We start from the raw sequence: 21,084 nt of genomic DNA on the forward strand, positions 1-21,084 counted from the left end.
TGCTCTGCTTATCAAACTACTGTACAACTAAAGGTTGGCTTTGACTGGAAGGCTTACTAAATGAACAACAAAAGGACCTGGAAGGTGTTCAGCAGCAGCATCACAGTGTCCCCACACAAATGTCTGATTCAGGTCTAACAGGAAAACAGATGTCCATCTACTCAAATGGGGGGATAGGGGGAGAAAGAGGGAGATACTACCACAGAAAGGGAGAGAGAAACAAAAAAAGAGAAAGAGAAAAGAAGAGAAATAAAGAGAAGGAAAGAGAAAGAGGCAGGGAGGCAGGGAGGAAGGGAGGGAGGGAAGAAATTATTTCACCATACTACTCAGTGAAAGATGTATCTCCTGAACTTTGCAGGACACAATAACATTTGAAGTTAAAATCTTGAACCACCAGATGGAGGATTTAGCCCTCTCTTTTACAATTAATTCCTTGTCAAGCCACGTTCTACTTTTACAGAAAAACAGGGAAGCCAAGTCTTCCCTGTTTTAAAGACAATGGAATAGAAATCAGCCAGGAAAAGAAGCAAAAAGTCCCTGTCTTGAGCTATCCACTGAAGAAAATTAACTTTCCCAAAACAAACACCAGAGATATTAAAGATCAGTACTTTAATCTGTCTGGACACCTGAATGTGACATCTGGACAGCAAAATTGCTATTTATCCTTTGCGAAGAATGTAAACTCAGTCACTGGCACAGAACTAAGAATTCAAAGTCAAATTATGTTCCATGTGGCAAAAGTGGCAAGTGTCACCCATGCCACATCATTCAGATACTACCAGATGATCTGCAGTTCAGATGAAGAAGAAAATGAGCATGACTGAAAGTTTCTTCTTGGCTTTGACTCTGGCACGCTTCTGATCAAAAACCATGGTAGCTAAATACCTTGTTCTGAATCTCAAAAACCTTTCCTGGCATATACTTCTTGCCACTACTTTTTCACTCTCAGTGAAGAGGGACATTATCTTTTTCATAGAGGAGGTATCAGGTCATGGCCTCTGGCAAATCAACATGAATCACAGGCCACACGATTCAAATGTGCTCTAAGAAAGAGAATTTTAGCATCCTGAAACTCCATGCTTAAAGAACTAAATGAGAAACCAGTGTGTTGATTTAAGAGGCCAATCCTTTCACATTCATTATCAAAAACAGTAAAGGAGGAAGAGTAAAATATTACCTGTGACTGACACCTCAAAGCAGGCACACTGGCCTGGCACTGTTACTTTTACTAGAATATCTGCTGGTGAACACAGCAGACATGCATGCAGGTAAACATAAACACACATGAACACACATAAACACACAATACTGAACTCTGGGTTCAGGCTCTGGTAACCCATGTCCCCCGGGCACAAATAAGCTATGAAGGAACAGGAAAAAGTCAGTGTAATGGTTCACTAGCCCCATGGGCTATTATTCATCCCAAGCAGAGAAACAGCAGTGCAGGCTGCAATGCTGGTCCCCTCTCCCTCTGGAATGCTACTGGATGCCTGGATCTAATTCAGCAGTGAAAAAAGCAAATGTAGCGTCAGTGTAAGAAAGAAGCTGAATTTCACCTCCTGAAGCTGCAAGTAAAGGAGGACTTCTGCATGGAAGCAGAGATTTCCTGTGAAGCTTGATGTTGAAAGAACATGACAGATTCCAGTATCAACATTTATCAAACACGAATGCATAGGTTTTGGTTGGATTAGCAAGGTATTGGTATCCAATCTAGGCAACTATTCCCTATACAGAAACAAGTGATCAATTCTTGTGGCAACTGGCCAAGTGTCAACGTTGGAAGCTGCAACCATGGCACCAGGACTGCAACGGAGGGTTAAAGTGCATCCATTCAGGTGAAAGACTAAACCAGGAGAATTCCTACAGCCTATCAGGAAAATTCCCTCAAAGATTTCCAAATCTTTCCAATTCTTTTACAGCAGTGCATTAAAAGTGAACATATCACAACACCCACTGTATCTCTTCCAGCGCTACCTCAGTAAGCATTTTGCAGAGGCCACACACTACTGCCTGGACTTCAGCTTCAAAGACAAATTTCATTTGTTGGTTTTTTTTTCTAGTTTTCAATTATTTAACTTCATCACCCACAGCAGAAATGACAATCAAAAATTCAGGTCTATTTTTTATGTTTCAACAAAAGCATTGGCTTCTTATTTAAGAAGACCTTGAAATACATGGTTCAGAAGAAACACCCCCCAAAAAAAAGCAGATTCTTGCTTTCCTTAAACTCACTTTCCCTCTGAAAGGGTTTGCTCTGTGTATGGATAATTCATTTACTTTAATTATTTTGAAGTGCTTCCGTTTGAGTGGGTAGAAATCAAGTGTCCACAACACCAAAGTAGGTCCTAGAATTAGTTGTTGTAAACAAAATGTTCTGTTGCAGTGGCCCAAATCCACACAAGCAGTAAGACTTGAGTATTTTGGCTTTTTCACAAAGAGCACCCAGATCCATGAGAATGTATTATAGGACTTACATTTTATGGACAGGTCTTATCTTTCCAATCAGGAATTTCAGTTGTTACCCTTTGTTGGATGTTTTCAGTCCAGATAGCTTTCTGGTTAATTAGCTACACACACTAAAAACAACAACAAGAAGAAAACAAGCCAAGAAAGTCCTAGGAAAACTTCAGATGGAAGTGTTTGGACATAGTTATGTGCACACATCCACAGAGAGAAGAGGAGGAATCTAGGGAAAATGCACAGGATTGTCACTTTACAGTCAGTGCACACTGACTTGAACAAGGATTCAAAAAATAAACACATCTAACATTTAAATCCCAGGCTGCATATTCACCCTTTTTCTCATGAGTGTATGTACACTTAAAACCAAAACCCCAGCAGCTAAACATCTACAGCTTTGAAGAATTTCAGCTCTCGATCCCATGGCAAAGCTACCATCCAAATGTTTCACCGTATCCACAGGCTTCTACTACCACATTCTGATTTAAGGACACAAATGCAAGAAAACTAAAACCAAAGACAGAGCAAGCAGTTGAAAAGAAGAGTCTGTTTTACCCATCCCTTCAGAGATAACAAAGATGTGATGTAGGCATCTGGAGAAACAGAAGATATCTCCTCTGGTACATTTCATTCCTTAGGTGTCCCCATTTTCAAACTGCATTCCTGTGCTTTGCACAAACTTCCACATACCTTTGTAGCTCATCTGCACGGTTGCCCATAGTTACACCCAGTATTTACAGGTAAGCCTGCAGCCTTGTTCCTCCATGGAGGTAAACAAGAGAGGAAGGAAAATGGTATGAAGGAAAGTAGGAAACAATTCTGCACTTACTTGTCTGTTGTTGGTAGCTATATCTTAGGAATAGTTGCTTTAAAATACAAGTTGTTATTGAGGTTTGGTTTAAAAATCTCCGCCAGTTTTGACATTCAGGTGAAGGTATTGCTGCTGGCTCCAGAATAATTTGCATATCTTATCACTAAATAAAATGTCTGAGGTGTGCACCAATCTGATGAAATTATAAACAAGAGTCCACACAAGTACACATGCCTTCCTGTTTGATTTCTGTCCTTTTCACTCCTCTATAATAAATCATATGATCATCTCATTCTAGCTGGAGGTTTAACAGTTCATGCAAAAAGGAAAATGTTAACAGCCTATTCTTACCCATACTTTACAGCTGAGAACATGACAAAAATGTAATTTTGGGGAGCAAGCAGAAAGCTTATTTTGCTACCATCCATCTCCTCTTTTATTGCTACAAAATTAGTGGAAAATCCCATGTATTTATGTATTTAAAAAAATAATTTCCCACCCTGAAAGTAAATAAATAAATTAAACTACACCTTTTTTACTGCAAAGACAAATATACATGCCTAACTTTATGTCCTGCAATTAATCTCATGTATTTCAACAGGATTACTCATAATGCTGTAAGTGAAATACACATGTAAATCCTTGCAGAATCATGGCCTGAATTGCCAAAAGTTATATGGCACAATTAAATGCCTAGGTCTAAATGTCTCTAAAGAAAGATTAGGAAAAAAAAACTCCTTTAGGCATAGTAAGCAACAAAATCTACTCCAGGGAGTGACTATGGGGGAAATAGCATTGAGGGTGTCGCCTTCCCCTGGGAAATTCACCTGTCACCAAATCTTTTCATAAACTCATCTTCTTCCTCTACCAGTTACCACCTTCACTTACCACTCTGTTCTCTAACACCAACTATGACTCTCCCTTCCCACACTTCCTCTGCTGCTACGTGAAGAAGGAGACAGGAGATGCATCTCACAAATTCTTTTGCACTGTGAAGCAGGATGAGAGCACAGTCTGGCCCTTACATTAACTAGCAGGGTAATAAAGAGCTCATGTGATAATTAAGAGGTCTGGGGCGCACGGCTTTGCTCCTTAGCCAGCTGCAGAACTGTTCACATGCCAGTGTCTCACTGCAAATTGTCCAGTAAACCCTTTGGACAACCCTTAAGCTATCACTGGAGTCTATTACAAGAAGCTGCTTGATCAAAATGTATATAAATTACATACTCTAACTGCCATAAACATACATAAATTATATACTCAAACTGCCCAGCCCTGCCTCCTGAGGAGTAGCCTACCAATGGCTTTCTCCTGCAAATACTCATGAATGGCATGTAAGAAGTTGCTCATGATCAGGTTTTTATAAAATCCACAGCTTACACAAAAACTTCTGCTTGTAAATTAACTCAGTTGGAAATATTAACTAAAATGCCAGGAAAACAAAGTCAATGCCTTAAAAGTTCAAATGACTATTTGTCACAAACATTTCACCTCTACTAATGAACTGCAAAAATGAATGATAGAAATGCAAAACTGTATTATGTTTAGCAGTTAACATTTTAATAAGAAGGAGATTAGCAATTTTTAATACCTCCAGTGCTTTGTTATATACAGTAGCACAATAACTGAATATTTTAATTGCTAATTATTTAGACCTCATTCAGTTCTCACTCAGGCAAAACTCCCATTGAGGGACTCTTGCCTGAGAAAAGAGCTACAGGATTTGTTTTACTGTAATTTGAAAAAACTTTATATATCATAAAAACTATCAAGTAATAGTGAGACAAAAATCATTAAATCCTTAGCAATATTAAATCCTACTGAAATTCCCATTGACTCTCAACGCCAATGTTTTCATATTAAGTAAAACAGATAATTGCAGTTTACCAGTTGTAACTTACCTGTATAATTTATGCCCAGATATGCTGGTGGCTCTTAAAGAGGCCTAATAATGTTTTGATTCCTCTTACCGTATCTCTGCTTTTCTCCTGTGGGAAATCTCACTTTAGATGCGATAAGGAAACAACATTTCTAAACAATTATGATGTCAACACCTTCAGAAACACAAACATTAACACTTGGTTTTACCTTTTGACTTGGGCCTCCAAAAGGGTTAAGAGCAGCTCTCAACACTTCTTTCTTGTGCTGCTGTAAAGAAAAGAAATGAGTATGTTTAGGGATTTGCACACAAAAAACCTCAAGTTTCCATAACAGTCAAATAGCTGGTGTTCAGTGGGGGAAGTGGGTGGAATGCTGTATATATATAAACATACACCTATCTGAAGGAAGACAAAACAAAGTCCTACACATTTGCATGCAGTGCACAGGTGACAAAAAATAAACTAAATGTACTAGTATTTCAAATGTTATGCTATGCACATGCTTCAGGGAGGGAAATTATACAGCTGGACACAAAATAAGTAGGGAGCGATTTCTAAGACTCCATGCTTCAAAAAAGTAATTTTTTTCCATTAAGTGTAGTTTAATTCATCTTAGGGATAAAACCAAATGTGTGTCACAACCAAAGTTTTGCCTGTTATATTTGTCATTCAAATGCATTTTGGAAAAAGTTAGAGGTAAGTTCTTTAATCGGTTGAGTCTAAATAGAGTTTCTTTTTTTTTTAATGAAAAACATGTATAACATTTTCATATTTTCAGCTAGAAATGGCTTTAAGGACTAAAATGTTCAGAAACCTCTCCACAGGTTGCATTGAGGAAACAAAGAACCAAAAGCAGACCTAGTACCATATACTGTTAACTACCAAAATGCTCAGAAGTGGCTGTCACACAGCTGAGGAAAAAGTAAGCATTTTGAAGACTGAAAGAAGAAGTTGAGAACCCTCCTTTCACCAGTTCAGAATATGGTTTAGGGACCAGACTGGCACAGTTTCCAATCCCTGTTTTAAGAGGTTCACTTAGATTACAGTGCCCAAACCCACTCCAGTCAAGCTTCCTGCTTCCTTGCAGGAGCAGTGAGTTCCCTTTGTTCCTCTCAAGTGCTGACTTTCTACATAAGAACCTGTGTCCAAAGCTAATGCCAGCTTGAGTGTGGCAGGACTAACTAAAATGACTGGTATTCTTTAATAATATATATATAAAATTTTTCTAAAAATATAATTTTAGAAAAATTACTAAAGTAATTTAAAATTAATAAATGGTTTATATATTATAAAAATAATATATATATTTTGCTAGTGGGGGTTTTTCATAGCTAGCCACAAAGATATTTTAACTGCTGGGATTATAGGTGAGAAGAGATTACTCATGAGAATTAACTCATCTTTGGAGAGCCTTTACAAAGTGCTGTTTTCTCAAATAAAGAAGATATAACAACACTAGGCTTTCAGGCTCATTGTTTCCAAGTCTGACTTCCCACCAGTTCCTATCTACTGCAGGGATGCTTCTGTTTCTTTCTCTCAGACATGCTCACAATTTCTTTTCAGATCTTGCATTTTCCTTTTGTTTTCTGGGTGCTTTCTACCTGTGGTCATTACAATCAAATGATACCTCCAGCAGCATTTGCAGAAATTTCCCTGTGACAATCCCCCAGCCTCTGTGGCTCAATCCTGAGTGTACTCGGCACAGGCTGCTGGATGGCAGCTTCCACTGTTTTCAGGGAACAGTGCTTGTTTTGCTTGATCCAAGGCTGTGCAACAAATGCTTCAGCTTTCCTATGGTCTGCAGTTGCCTGAATAGAGAGAGACTCGCTGGACAGTGGCTGTTAACACTTTCCAGCATTACACAAGGATGGTCTGGAACAGTCTGTCAGATCTGCACAGACAATGAATAAAGCAAAGCAGAAGACCTAGATATTGAGTAATGAGGATGGGGTTTTGACCTTTAAAATGCTGGATGGATTGCACGAGGATATGTTTGATTCAAGCAATACTATTAGGTACAAAATGGTACTGTTTGCCTAATGTCTACCTCAGCTACCAGCTGCACCACTCTGTGCTTGCTGGCACACGATGTGCTGCAGGGAGAGATGGCTCTGCTGAGTGAGCCCAGTAAGAGATGCTGGTACTGGGGAGCCTGAAAAGCACGGAAAGAGCCTGGGAAAATCTGATCACAAGGTGCGAGAGAAAATTTTTTACTTTAAAACACATTGATCAGTCAGACCTCCAGCAGTGTTTAGACTCCTCACGTTCTGCAAAGGATTAAATCCAAGTCAAAAGCCTCAGTTTCTCTTCTCTGGCCTACTGGCATTTGAGCATTTGTACAACTACTCATGATGACAAGCTACCCTCTTGTCAGCTGTAATTTTTGCCAGGAACTGCTGTACAAGAGTCTGTATAACTGTTACAGTTACTTTATTTTCACAATCATTAATTGATCCTTTCTAAACATTTGAATGCCTGAATTTAATTAGAGGCAACATTTCTGCCACAATTTTTATAACTGTTTTTATACATGATTTAAATTAATCAAACCTTATACTTGAGATGGTAATTTGTTGGACCAAAACAGCTGTTTCCAGGCCATACACTTTGTTTTTGATTCCAACCTCCATGTTTAAACCTTGTGGTTTAACTTAGATCAACAGCGTATTGGTGATTCAAATTACATCATATCAAGTAATACCCTCAAAATCTGATGCATCTGTATGATATCAGTGGAGTGAAAAACTCTGTGCGCAATTCAGGAAACCACTTTGTTTTTTCACTTTTACATGAAAGCTAACTCCCTGTACAAAGCAGAGGTGAATACTTCACAGCATAGGCTCGCTAGAGGCTTACTGGGCTCAAAGCTGTAAGTCTATCAGTCCTCAGAGAGGCTCGACGTAGGCCATGGTGATTTCCTAGCAAAATGTGCTTTTCAGGATGAAGTAAATGAGGTACATTTACTAGCTCTGCTTTTTAAATATCTAACCAGAATGAGATCTACCACAAAAGTAAGAAATATAGAAATGGATAACTTAAACAATCCTAAATTAAAAATGCCTCTTCCACTATTCCGATTGCTTGTACAGTAACAAGAGCATCCTGTACTGCTGAAAATGCAAACAAGAAGAACAATACACAGTTTTTCATTTCCTTATGTTGATGTCTTATAGGCTGCATGGCCTTCTGATATTTGCTACTAATGAAAAAAACACTATCATCAGATTCAGTGACCTATCATCAGATTAAGTGAAACCGAAATAACCACATTCCATTCAAGAAAATGTAAAGAAGGTGTCAATCTTATTTACATTTTCTCTCGAGATTATGGTGGGAGGGGGAATATTGTGAAATGGTAAATCTTCTCTTTTTCAGATCCTACATTTAAAAACAAAATTCAAAGAGTAAGATAAATTATATTAGCATCAGTCCAGTTCAATTCCTTCCAAACATAGTCATCACACATACAAACTAAAGTCCAGCAGCAAGTGAATGAAAGAAATCACTGTTTATTAATGCTAAGAATATAGGAGCCAAAAAGAATCTCAGACATGATTCACTATGAGAGTACTCATAAATCTCTTGGTCTCTTTTGAGATTAAACCTGGCATGAAACTTGGGCAAAATATATTCTCAGCAAAATGGACAGTGCATGAAACAAATGCTCTAAAAAAAAATTGTGTGAGAATTTAACATCTGTGGAAAAGTCTTATCTGGCACACTTAAAGCTTGAAATCCCCTCATTTTCAGGACAGTATCTCTAGCAGAAGAACAGATTGTCTCACACAGGCTCACCACTGCCCCTCAGCTTTGAACTAATGGACCATGTTGAATGGTCAGGTTTTGGGCCTGCTTCAACCCTTCACTGGACTTACAACCAAGGGCAACTATTACTGACTGTAGTAATGGTTTTTTGTGATATGGACTTTGGTCCACTGAGAACTACACTTGAGATCTCTGTAACTTTTCTCAAGGGTCAAGCTTGTCTGTCTGGGGGGAAAAAAAAGAATAAATCAAGTGACTAGATTAAATTCCATGATAAAGACATTGTCTGAAGAATTTATGAAGACAGCTGCCCAAAGCAGACCACTGACCTGGTCTGAAGTACAAGATAATGAACTGGATACGCTTTGGCTTTTTTGTGGGGAAGGAAGCTTCGTTCATGTACAGAAAAAATTTAAAGAAACAACTGTGTTACAGTTACATCCTTCACACATGAAAAAGTCATTCAGGAAACAATTTAAGTTCCCTGTGCACTACTCAATTCTATTTGAAAAGTACTGCCTGCCCATATTTATCTCTGTGAAAGATTTGGATCAACTGTCTAGGTGCAGGACAAAATGATCTTTGAAGGCAGCAGTCACATGATGGAGAAAAAGGAGCATCTGTAATGCTGTCTGAGAGGTTCATATGCCTTCACTTCAGGTACCATAAGTTTACTTGAACAGAAATCACCACCTGGAACATGAGAAGCAAATGGCATTTTTAATATCAGAGCAATGAGCCTGTGTATTTCTTCAGAAGGAAATACCAGTGCAGACAGGGAATTAAAACATGCCATGGTAACAGCTGAAGACTTCAACTGTCAACAAAATCAGGCTATTAATTTTCACATAAACAGTCTTTTAAAATCTTTGATTTTTTATATACAGTCCAAAGATCACTCTCACATTTCAGCAGCTTTTGTCTTTTAATGCCGATCACTTCAGCTGACTTTTCACACTATCCTGTGCTTTGTCTCCCCTTTGGAAAAGGTGAGTGAAAATATCAAATGATATCTTATTCTGCCAAGACCAAAGGAACAGTTCAAACATTCAGAAATATTAGGCAGTGGCCTTACTTAAGATAGGAAGGGAATGTGATTAGCAGTGGGCAAGGGAGGAGGGGAGAATGAAATCTCTTCTCTTTCTCTATTTCAATCTATGCTCAGGGCTAAACCATGTAAAACAACAAGCAAAAATTACTGGACAGAAAACATGGAATCATTTTGCTTCTCATCACATTCTCTTCTCAAGTGACAGACACTGAGATTCAAGAGGAGCCTGGGAAGCTATTTGCTTGTTCACTGCCACTGAAATCTGCCCAGACTGATCCACTTGGACTGAACTACCGCCTGCCACAGGATGCAGTCTCTCAATGGATGGTTCCAAATGTGGCTGGGCGAGCAGCTCATGCTGCTGTGGCCTCTCTGTACCTTCTCAGAAGACAACAATGTCAGACTCTACGGTCTGTCAGTTTGCAGCATCTCCCCAGACTGTATCTCACTCAAATAACAGGAAAACAGACACATGATGTGTTCTTACCAATATTTTCATTCAAATTTCTGAGCTATTTCTGAAATGGAACACGGCTGGAACTTTGACTGAGATGAACCAAATGTCACCTCCTAACAGACCTCTCTGTCTCCAAAAACACAAAGTAGGAATCAAAGGTGCTGCTTTTGTCTTAAAAATCATTATCACCTTTAAAATTTAATTCTCTTCAAGCACTAGAGATTAGTCTGGAGGAATGCAGAAGGGAAGTGAGAGATGACAATTCTCCATTCTCTCCAGAGATTATGTGTCCCTATAGATTTTGTTTCCTGTGCAGTACTTAACTCCTTGATGCCTTTTCTCTCATGATCTCTTCCTTGGCAGAAACTTCTTCAAATTTAAAAATCAGAACATGAGCCAAGTAAATAAAAATAAATAAATAAAGTTCAATGCCTATAAAAAGTACACAGACTAACCTGCTTAATTATTAACAAGTAAACATAACAAATTCTGAATTATTTACTTAATCTTTTTCAGCTACAAACCTCAGACTTTTAGAGCATGAAATACATGCTTTATTTTAGGACACAAACCAGGTATTTTATAAGGCTGTGGACATTTTTTTTGGAGGTGGGGCTGCTTTGAAGAATACACATTTCTTATTAACCCCCAAATACCTTCCCCTCACCAAACCATGCTGGAATTTTAAATATAGAAATAAGAGTTTTAGTATAAAGATCCTGTATTCACGTGTTTGCTAGTGAATAGGATGGCTGTTTCTGAACTGCAGCTGAGCAAAAATAAAGTTCCTGTGAGGCATATGCACCTTCCTCAGCTTCTGTACATCTGCTAGGAAGATGCTAAATTCAGAGGGAAAATCTGGTCAAAGTTCCAGACAGAAATTCTACAACAAAGGATAAAATAGCTCCAGTACGATCACATTTTCTTTACTGAATAAAGCTACCCTGCTGAAGCAAACCTCATCTGTGTCACAAACAAAAAAAAGGTCATCTCCACTGGTCCCTGGGGTTCTGACACGATGCTGTTCTAGGCCAGACCTCCAGCTGGGCCCATCTTTACGCTCTCCCTTCTGACACATTGTTCTGCCCAACACAGTGCTGATGTGACACAGCCTTCCCAGGTGATATGCTGAAAAGGAGGGAAGTTCAAGGTTCCTTTCTGGATAAAACAAGTGACCTTTCTTTACCTGCTGAAGTTAGCACAGATCCTTTGAAGTCCCCAGCATTCAGCAGTGTAAAACAACGCCCACCTCCTCCACAGTAACCTCAGGCCACCACACAGTCACAACTTTTTGTCTGAATGGTAATATCATCATGACCACCATGGCAGAAACATGGTTATGAATCTCACACAACTTTTCTCAACTAGCATTTCATAGAAATGATTCTGTAATATTGCTTCTGAAGCCCTGGATTAATGAAGATGTATCATAAAATCACAGAATATGCTGAATTGGAAGGACACACAGGGACTATCAATGTCCAACTCCTGGCCCTGCACAGGACACCCCAAGAGCCACACCATGTGCCTGAGAGCATTGTCCAAATCCTTCTTGAACCCTGTCAGGCTTGGTGCTGTGAACAGTTTCCTGGGAAGCCTGTTCCAATGCCAATTCCCTCAGCCAACATATATTATTCCCTCAGCCTTGATACAAACTTGTACAATGTGATAGCTGATAACATATTTATTAATCTACTCTTAATTGCTATAATGGTCAAACACAGTTTGTTTTTTCTCTCCCTGGTTTTAGATCTTAACAATTTTGTCAATATTTATATGTTATACTACGTTTCTTTTTCCCTACCAAAGCCTTCCAAGGTGCAATGCAGGAATTCAGGAGATGAGACAGTTAATCACAGAGTTGGCTTAGTCTCTAATTTAGGTGGCCTACTTATGTTAGCAACATTTTATTAGCACATTATGCTGTATATTTAATATTTAGTACACTGTATGAGAATGGTTTACTGTGTAGTGCTCACATAAATGACTTACAAATTCTGTTTGACACATAGAGAAGAGTGTATAAGTAATACATGTATTTCTGAGTATACCTAATGCTACAGAAAATAAGGATAAGCAGAAGACAAGTAGAGAAAACACTGAAATGTATCTTTGATGGACTTAAAGGCTAGCTTACAAATACTTCAGTAGAGAAAAGATGCAGCATTAGCGATATACACACAATGCCTATCCCTTCTTTAACTTTTGATTTCAAATCTTCCTCTGGAAGCCTCAGCTGAAGGGAAAGGACTTTCATTCAAAATTGCTGAAGTCTCACAATGGAAACAATTGCAACAAAACAAACAGCAAATCCTCCCAAAACCTTTTGTATTTTACTAGACCCAGAAGACAAAGTAGGATCTTTCTTTGAGTTTAGAAGTGCTTTCAGGACATTTTTCAAGAGGCAGATACGTTAGCTATGTCCTCATGAATTATGCAGCCTTTCCAGTGTGTACTTACACAATGCTAGCTGGAAGCCCCTGGGAAGGATGCCCAGTGCATATGAGCAGCAGGTGGTACCAAAGGAGAATCATTCAGCCAAAGCAGATCCAAGCTTTGAAGAGCTGGGGAGCAGCTCTGAGCAGGGACCCCAGTTATCTTGCTATAGCTATAGCTGTTTTGGTTATATTGGTGTTTAGAAATTACCACTGAAAAGGAGATTTTGACTTCAGTCCTTAGTGAGGATGAAAAGTATACTGGTTTTCATGCTCCTTCTATTTACAAAGTGAATCAAAGCTCAAGCATCTGTACAGGCCAGAAAAGGGAAAATCACAGAATCCTTTTGCATGACATGAATCAGCCCCATGTCAAAACGCCCATAAGCAGTCCTGGTACAATTCTTACATTTGCTTTTGATCTCCAACTAGTGAAGCATTCACATTTATCAGAAATACGTTTTTCTGGTATCAATGGCAGGTGAATGTAAGAGAGTAAGGAAAGGATGATAACCTCCCAGGACAAGTGTTCTCCAGTTGACTCTGAAGCTCACAATACCCCAGTTAAGAAATAAAAGGTCATCAAAAGGCAAGAAAACTTACTTGTAATCAGTTTTAGCTTTTTGTATTCTGCTGCATAATTTGTCAATATATCTATCAATCCTTCCACAGTGAGGTTGCTAAGACAGATGCTAAGACTTCAATAAATATCAAATTTCTTTTCTGCAAAAATAGATGACCACAGCAAAAGCATGGGGTTTTTTTTCTGCTGGTGAAGTATTTTCAGTATTATTACAAAGGACTCTTACTGTTTATCAAAATCCCTGACAAAATATCAGTTCCAAAGCTTTTCCCACTGTCATCAGTTGCTGTTTGTCAAGTGACATTCAAAACATTTTTATTTTTAAAAACAAAAACAAAACAAAATTGAGCTTATTTTCCATTCTTTTTATTCTTGTACTTTACTGAATTTTTCAATATTACTCTAATACATTTATAAGACTTGTACGGCATACCTAAAATGCCTCACAATAGAAAAATTTAGTTCACATTTCCTCTAGGAAAAAACCCACAAAACAAAACAATCTACAAAACCTCTTAGAAAATGTGTCTTTCCCCAGTTATATTCAGTAGGGAACATTAAAAATTCAATATTTGCCACTTTGCAATGACTTCTGGACACAAAACAGTTACTTCATGCTGCAATAGGTTTGTCTAGTCTAAACATAAAGGGAATTAGAACAAAAATACACATTTGAAACAGTATTAAAAATGACACCCACAAAACATCTTCGATCCTGATATCATTCTTCCCCTTATTTTTTCCAGTCATTCCTACCATTTGTTACAGATATTTATTTTTTATAAAGATTAATGTATAAAAACCGGTACATAGAAATCAAGTAACAAGAATGGCTCTAATTAAAAATTTATAATATTACAAAAATAACTGTTATATTAATCAATATGAAGACTGAGATGTTCAATCAGTGGCACATTTTTAGTTCTAACATTCATTCTGCTTTAAGGACATGAGGACAGTTGATTAAGTAAAAGCTGTACCTGAGATAATGTCAATATATAGTATCTGGATTAAAACCGTGTTGGGAGCTATACTGCAAGCTAGCAGATATCTCCATTACAAGAATGCATCATATCTTATAGAACAAAGTTTGTACAGATTAAGATTTGAAAAAACAACCCAAAAGGGTCTCCTCTTTTAGCTGAAAATGTACCAGCAAAACTGCAGGGATAGTTGTTGATCAAACTTAACTATGCTTTAATCTTACCAAAATCAATAAGAATCATTTAAGTCACTGCTTATTACACAGCAGAACTTCTAAATTAAGAAAGCTTTAGTACAAATACTTTCCATAGTAAAATTTGTTTCTTGAAGTGATACCCTTCAAAACATGCAATCTACTTGATATTATTTTAATAGGACCTACATTTATAACTTCTATCTATATTTTTCTAAAACTTGGACTGTTCTTTCATTTAATACAGGTCAATGGATTATGTAGGGTTTTGTCTTGTTATGTTAAAAGAGACTAAACAAAGTTTCTGGAACATGTCATATAATACAAAACTACGTTTTCAGATAAGAAACACTTTATATTGCAGTAGAGTTTTGAGATCACAGTGACATTGATGTATTAGGCACTGCAGTGCACAGACTGGAAGACACTGAAGTCTTTTTCTAGTGACTGAAGTTGTCACTAGAAAAAAACCTTTCAGACAAGCCAGCCAAAGGATGAAAGAGTAGGAACTATTTTTTCAGATGAGTTGAGACACACAGACTGGAGTTATTCGGGAAATCTGTGACAAAATACAGTGTTGAACTTTTATCTCAGGTTAAACTCCACTGCTTTAACAACAAAGCCTTCCTTCCTCTCTATTAATTATATGAAGCAAAAAATCCCAGAATTACATCTACCCCATTAACTGAGCAATCCCAAACATCATGCTACTTCAGATTTGAAAAGCTCCAGCAGCAAGCATCTTGAAGCACTTTAAGAAAAACCAAATAGAACTAGGTTATCCTCACTCTGCAAGTAAGGAAATAAAAACACAGAGGCATTAGGGTAAAGTCATCTCATCTAACTTTGGCCATCTAAAAGACACTGTGGCCTAGGCTGCTCCTTTCACCATTGGAACAAGGTGAGCATCTTAGGAGGGCAATTCCTTCTTCTCAGATACCCGACTAAGTCTATCACCAAAGAATTCTCACCCTCTCTTCCGCCTATTCCTTCCACCTAGCCTAGATGCTGAGACTAAATGTCTCATGTTTAGCTGAGTGAGGTATAGATCTCTATTCCATCACAAAGTACTCCTATTTCCTGTTCCCTTTTTCCTATGAGACAAAACCAGTGATGAGCCAAGGTCTGTATGTGCTGACTAGTGGGCACACCCGTGTGGAAAGTTAGGTGCACACTGCCAGACCTGTGTCTATTGAGAAATTACACAAACAGAACTCACTGCTTCTTAGTGTCCAGGTATCCAGACATTTCCAGAGGTACTGGCAACTGAACAAATGGCTGTAAGTCTCTAGGTCTAGCTGAGATTTGTGCTGCCCAAAAAGCAAGCCCAGAAAGAATATCCACGATGCTGTCACAATATAAATAATACTAATAAATATAACTCACATCAAAATGAGATTTTTTTAAACACGAAAGGTGATAAAAGTCTGCTATCAGACTCTGATCACAAGTCCTACTATTCAGAAAAGGAAATATATCTGAATCTCAGTGAAAATGAATCTATCTGCGGCTGAAACAACTTTTAAAAGCCAGAAATGATTGTATAGTTTTCTCTGTCAACTCAAAGAAGCGATTTAGGGTTCCAAAAATGTTTGACTTTTCTACTGCAGATCTGCACGCATCAGAAAAATCTGGCACTACACTGCATGATAGGACCTTGAAGCTCTGAAGTAACTGTGAAGTGGCATTTCAAATAGCTCTCAAAATGAAAACTGGTTAACACAAAATTAGAGTGATGCCTCCTCCAACATTAAAACAGACACTGGGAATGAAAAATTCGTTGTCTTGCCTCTCCCACAAAAGAATGACTTTGACTAACAGCTTCCATTCTATGTGTAGAAAGTTAAGTAATGTATTTCAGTGTTTTTGCCAAGTAAAGCCTGGGAAGGAGTTCTCTAAAGAAATCACAGGATACCAATGGAGTCGCATGAAAAAATACCAGCACTTTCACTCAATCACTTTCAAATTTCTAAAGGGAATGAGAATCAGACTTTGCAAATTCAAGCTTCTCTTTCTTCAGTTCCGGGCAAAAAGCACCCAGTCAGGTACATGGAAAAGCACTAAAGTCTTGCTTCTAAACAAGTACTGCTGCATGGTGAATGGGCCTGAATCCTACAGGCTCATCCCAAGCAGAGCAGTTCCCAGGGAGCCAGTGCTAGGAACACCATGCTCCTGCCTCCCTGCCTCAGCAGGTCCCTCTGCTTAGAATGAAAGCAAGGTGCTAACAGCCATGGGTATCTCTTATCAGCAGAGAACAATCAGCATTTAAAGCAGCAGCTGAAGATGAACTCTCACTGTTTCACTGCTGAGTGGAGAGAAGGCAGAGGGATGGGAAGGAGCTGGGCTCCAGCTCCAGCTCCTGCCACTGGGAAGCACAGCAGCACCCATCAGCTCATTTGTCAAAGAGCAGAAGGATCTTCCAGGGCAAGAGCAGTGGAATGGCCTTCCCTAGGAATAAACTTGCATTGCAGACCTTACCACCTTCTTGTGTACACGCAAAATTTATCCATTTGACCTGCCCATTGCAAACAGAGCTGTGCTCAACAAAAAATACCTATGGAAAAACCACAGTGCATTTGAGTCTTTCTCCAGGTAACAGGATGAGAAAACAAATGGAAAGGCTCTCAGTGATTATACGATGCCTATAGCTATAATACTAACAATTCCTCCTGCAGGTACAGCCCTGTCAATAACACCCCTGGACAATTTTTTTAAGGGCATGAAAGTAATCTTAAGCCTTTGCAGAGTAACATCTTCACATCCATCTAGTATGGTTAATTTTGCAAATCAACAGTATGCATTAGGAATTAGACTGATTGTTAATGTTTATTTTTATGGGAAGGAAGAATACCTCTGAACTTTCCCCTTTTGTTAATGATTAAAAATTTCATTAAATATTAACTTTATTAAATTAATAATTTATATGACACACCTAAAATTTACCTACCACACATACTAGCCAAATCTATTTGTTATTTTGGGGGCAGGCACAGTGGGTGAAGGATCCAGAAAAAACAAACAGTTTCCATAGAACTATATAGAACATCTTCTATTTCTCTGAGAATAACATCTATTATTTAGTGTGGAGCAAATATGTTCAGAGGCTAAATGGTCTCTTCCAAATGACAGAGGTATTTTTTTTCCTCTTTTCGTTTAGTACAACATGCCTCTGATATACCAAAATAGCTTTTATAAAAGGCAATCTTTATTAAGTAATTTTTAAAATGGGAATTACAATATGTACCAGCAAAAATTGCTTGGCTGTTTACTTACTGATTCTTTACAGAGGCCAATTATTTTGCCAATGGGCAAGATGAAATCTGTTACGAAAAATAAATGGGACTTATACTTTAAATCCCATGCATAGCAGAGAGTTATTTTGTTTTTAGGTCTGGTCACCTAAAAAAAAAGGGACATTAAATTGAAGGCTGTATCATACTTCAACAATAATAACCGGTGCCCCGAACACTTTCCACCACAAATCTCACTGGCAGGATTCCTACTTTACAAGAGAGCAAAAGCTATCAGAAAAACAAGTCAGGGTGAGATAAAGAACAGAAGAAAATAAAAGGCTTCCTAACTTCCAGTCTTTTGCAAGAAATGATTAAATTTCTGTTTCTAACCCAGAGACATTGCATCACCTTATTTTTTAAAGAAAAAAAATCCTGCCTTTTTAACATCTCTCTTCTATATCCACCTTTGCATTCATATCTATGTAATCCACTATCACAACTAAAATAATCCATCAGATAGGTATCACAGCCATTCAAATCTGAACGTGAGTGTAAAATTTCAGTCTTTACAGTATTGTTTACCTGTGTGAGGCCCTTAAAACATTGAGTATTTCTGTTCAGCAGAGTCCCTCCAATGCCCACACTTAAACAATCCTCCCCTGTGACACCACAGACAGCACTTTCCAGTCACATAGAATCATGCCCAATTAGAAGAAGTCGAGTTAACAGCAGGATGCTGTGGAGAAAAAGCTAAACTTATGAACATGTTCAGACTGCCATTGCCCAAAAATCTGAGTAATGTTCCAGATATGTTATGTTAATCTGTTACACAAGATTGTCTGTAATGTGAATATTTTTTTAAAGAGTACATGAGGGTGGTGTTGGGGGTTGGATGAAGGCATGTGGCCAAAGTTATTACAGAATTGAAGAGGATTATTTTAATTAATATTTTACCATTAACCCTCTGCATGGTCCTATTTAACCAATGCCATTGTGTTTACTACTCAAATGATCTATAACCATTCATTGTACTTGAAATTACTGTTGATCACTGAGCATTTCAGAATAAAAATAGGTATGATTAGATGTGTAAACCTCATTTGAATGCAGTTTTATGCATAGAATGGATTTCTAACCACTAAAAAACAGCCCTTAATAATAAGATATCAAGAAAAACACAGTGAGAAATGATATTTTCTGAATGTGATCTGTGTATTCTAGATACACCTCATAATGAACGTGACCAAATACTGAACACAAAGTGAAGAACAAACCCTTTGTGTTGATGCAAAATTTGAGTGGCAGGAAAAAAACATTACAGAAGATAAGGGTTTTCATTCACAATGCAATGTAAATTAAAAAACCATGGATACAAAAGAGTAGAAACAAGAAAGGTAATATAACAAACTTACATTTCACCCTTCATCTTTACAAGGATCAAAAGAGGCGCATACATCTTCATTCTAGTCGAATGGCCACTATAATAATAAATTACAGCAGCTCATACAAGAAATAAAATATGAAGGACTCAGTTATGTTTTAAATTGAAGGAATGCAAACCATAACAAGAAAAAAGAAACAAAACAAAGTGTAAAGCCTATGGGATTTCATTTTTTCTTTAAACAAGGGGCAAAATATACATGCAAGTAAGGTATATCTATATTTATGCAATCACTTTGCTGTTGACTTCACTGGGAACAACATGAAGCTTGGAGACTTCCCTTACCAAGCCTGCTTTCACTCTAAATAGGTCTTGATGGTTGTAGCTGCAAAGCCAGGAAAAAAAAATGAGGCCAAATTTTTTGTGGTCATGCTAGCGTGGTGGAAAAGCTTTTGTGAGGATTTGCTGCTGTAACTGCATTTGTACATCTGGACCCCCACAGCCCTTCAAAGACTTAGACATCCATAGATACTTACACGGATTATTAAATGGCCTGTTAGTAAAAAGAGGTGGATTCAGGACACTGACACATTTGAAATTGGTATCTGCAACTGGACTCTGACATTTCATTTGGATACTTAAAGCATTAGTGTTATTGTATCCTGAGGACCTATATTAACAAGTTTGACGTAACAGATGGAAGCGTTTTCAGAGAAATGTAAACAGCTGATCTGAGAGCCAGCACTTTCTATAGACAGAACTTGCAGTGAAATATAGCACTCTACTGTTTATTCCAAACACATCATGGCATTGTAAGTAGTCCACTTTATGCAGTGGAGAAATACAGTTTAATGTAAAAGGAACACACATCAAGAAAAGAGCATTCTCCTGCAAATTGTCTGCTTCTGACCTATTAAAAAAACCCAAAATCAAGAAAATTATTACCCTCTATAAGCCAGAGCAGATAATTTGAACCAAACCTCACTGATTCTTCTTGCAGGGCTACTCATTGCTCATTCTGAACATCATCACATTTCTGAATTTTACTAATTTAAATATTATTCTCATTTTAATAGCTATTAGACTAGACCTTACTGATTGTCTGTAATGTGAGTAGCTTTCTAAACATATACTTGCAAACCTGATCCTCAATAAAAATAAACAAACTACTTAATAAATAAGAGAAGCACAAAAAAGCAGGATTTTTTGTGGAAATGGGGTTTTAACTATTCTTCTTGGATTACCCTCTTTGTTCTTTAAGTTGCATGATTGTTTTTGCACATCTATTTTAAGGGCATATTAATGATATAAATGATTACAAACACGGGAGCATCTAGTTTCTGAATTTTTCACGTTGTATATTTGCTTTTGCACAATGGAAATGAATAACTATGGCCACATCTGACTGCTATTCCTTCTTGCATGATTTCTGTGATGCACTAATAAAAGAAACTGAAAGTTCAGTGCTCTGGAATGATAACTCCAGTTACCATAATGTTTACCATGGGAAAATACCTATTGGACAACCCTACCCAGAATCCTTAGATTGAAATAGGACAAATTTCAGTTTGTGGAGATAAAGAGCCAGCCTAGGACATCGTTAGCAGCTGTGCTTGTAAGCTGTCCTCTGTTACAAACAACGAAAGATGGAAAACTGCAGATCCTACATGAATGAAATATGCAACAGATTCCCAGAACTGTATCTGAACATGGCTTTGGAGTTTTTTTCCCTTGGAAAATAAGGAAATCAAACTGTTTAAAGCAGCATTCCCAAGTAATTGATAGGATTATCTTAATAACTCGCGTAAATAAGTAAGCAACAAGAAAAACAGATCCACATTCACAAGAGGC

The 21,084-nt window shown here is 37.8% G+C and overlaps 1 protein-coding gene across 4 annotated transcripts in view; it reads right to left on the minus strand.

Moving 5' to 3' along the window:
• Positions 1-21,084, minus strand: part of ZBTB20 (zinc finger and BTB domain containing 20) — a 444,040-nt gene that overhangs the window by 380,183 nt on the left and 42,773 nt on the right. For 3 of the 4 annotated variants that reach the window (XM_031056598.1, XM_031056600.1, XM_031056599.1), the window contains exon 2: positions 5,360-5,419. The gene's annotated coding sequence lies outside the window, so the exon portion shown is untranslated. The remainder of the gene's footprint in view (positions 1-5,359; positions 5,420-21,084) is intronic. The other variant, XM_031056601.1, reaches the window with a different exon arrangement.

This window comes from Geospiza fortis, unplaced genomic scaffold (assembly GCF_000277835.1).
Source record: "Geospiza fortis unplaced genomic scaffold, GeoFor_1.0 scaffold1, whole genome shotgun sequence".
NCBI lineage: Eukaryota > Metazoa > Chordata > Aves > Passeriformes > Thraupidae > Geospiza > Geospiza fortis.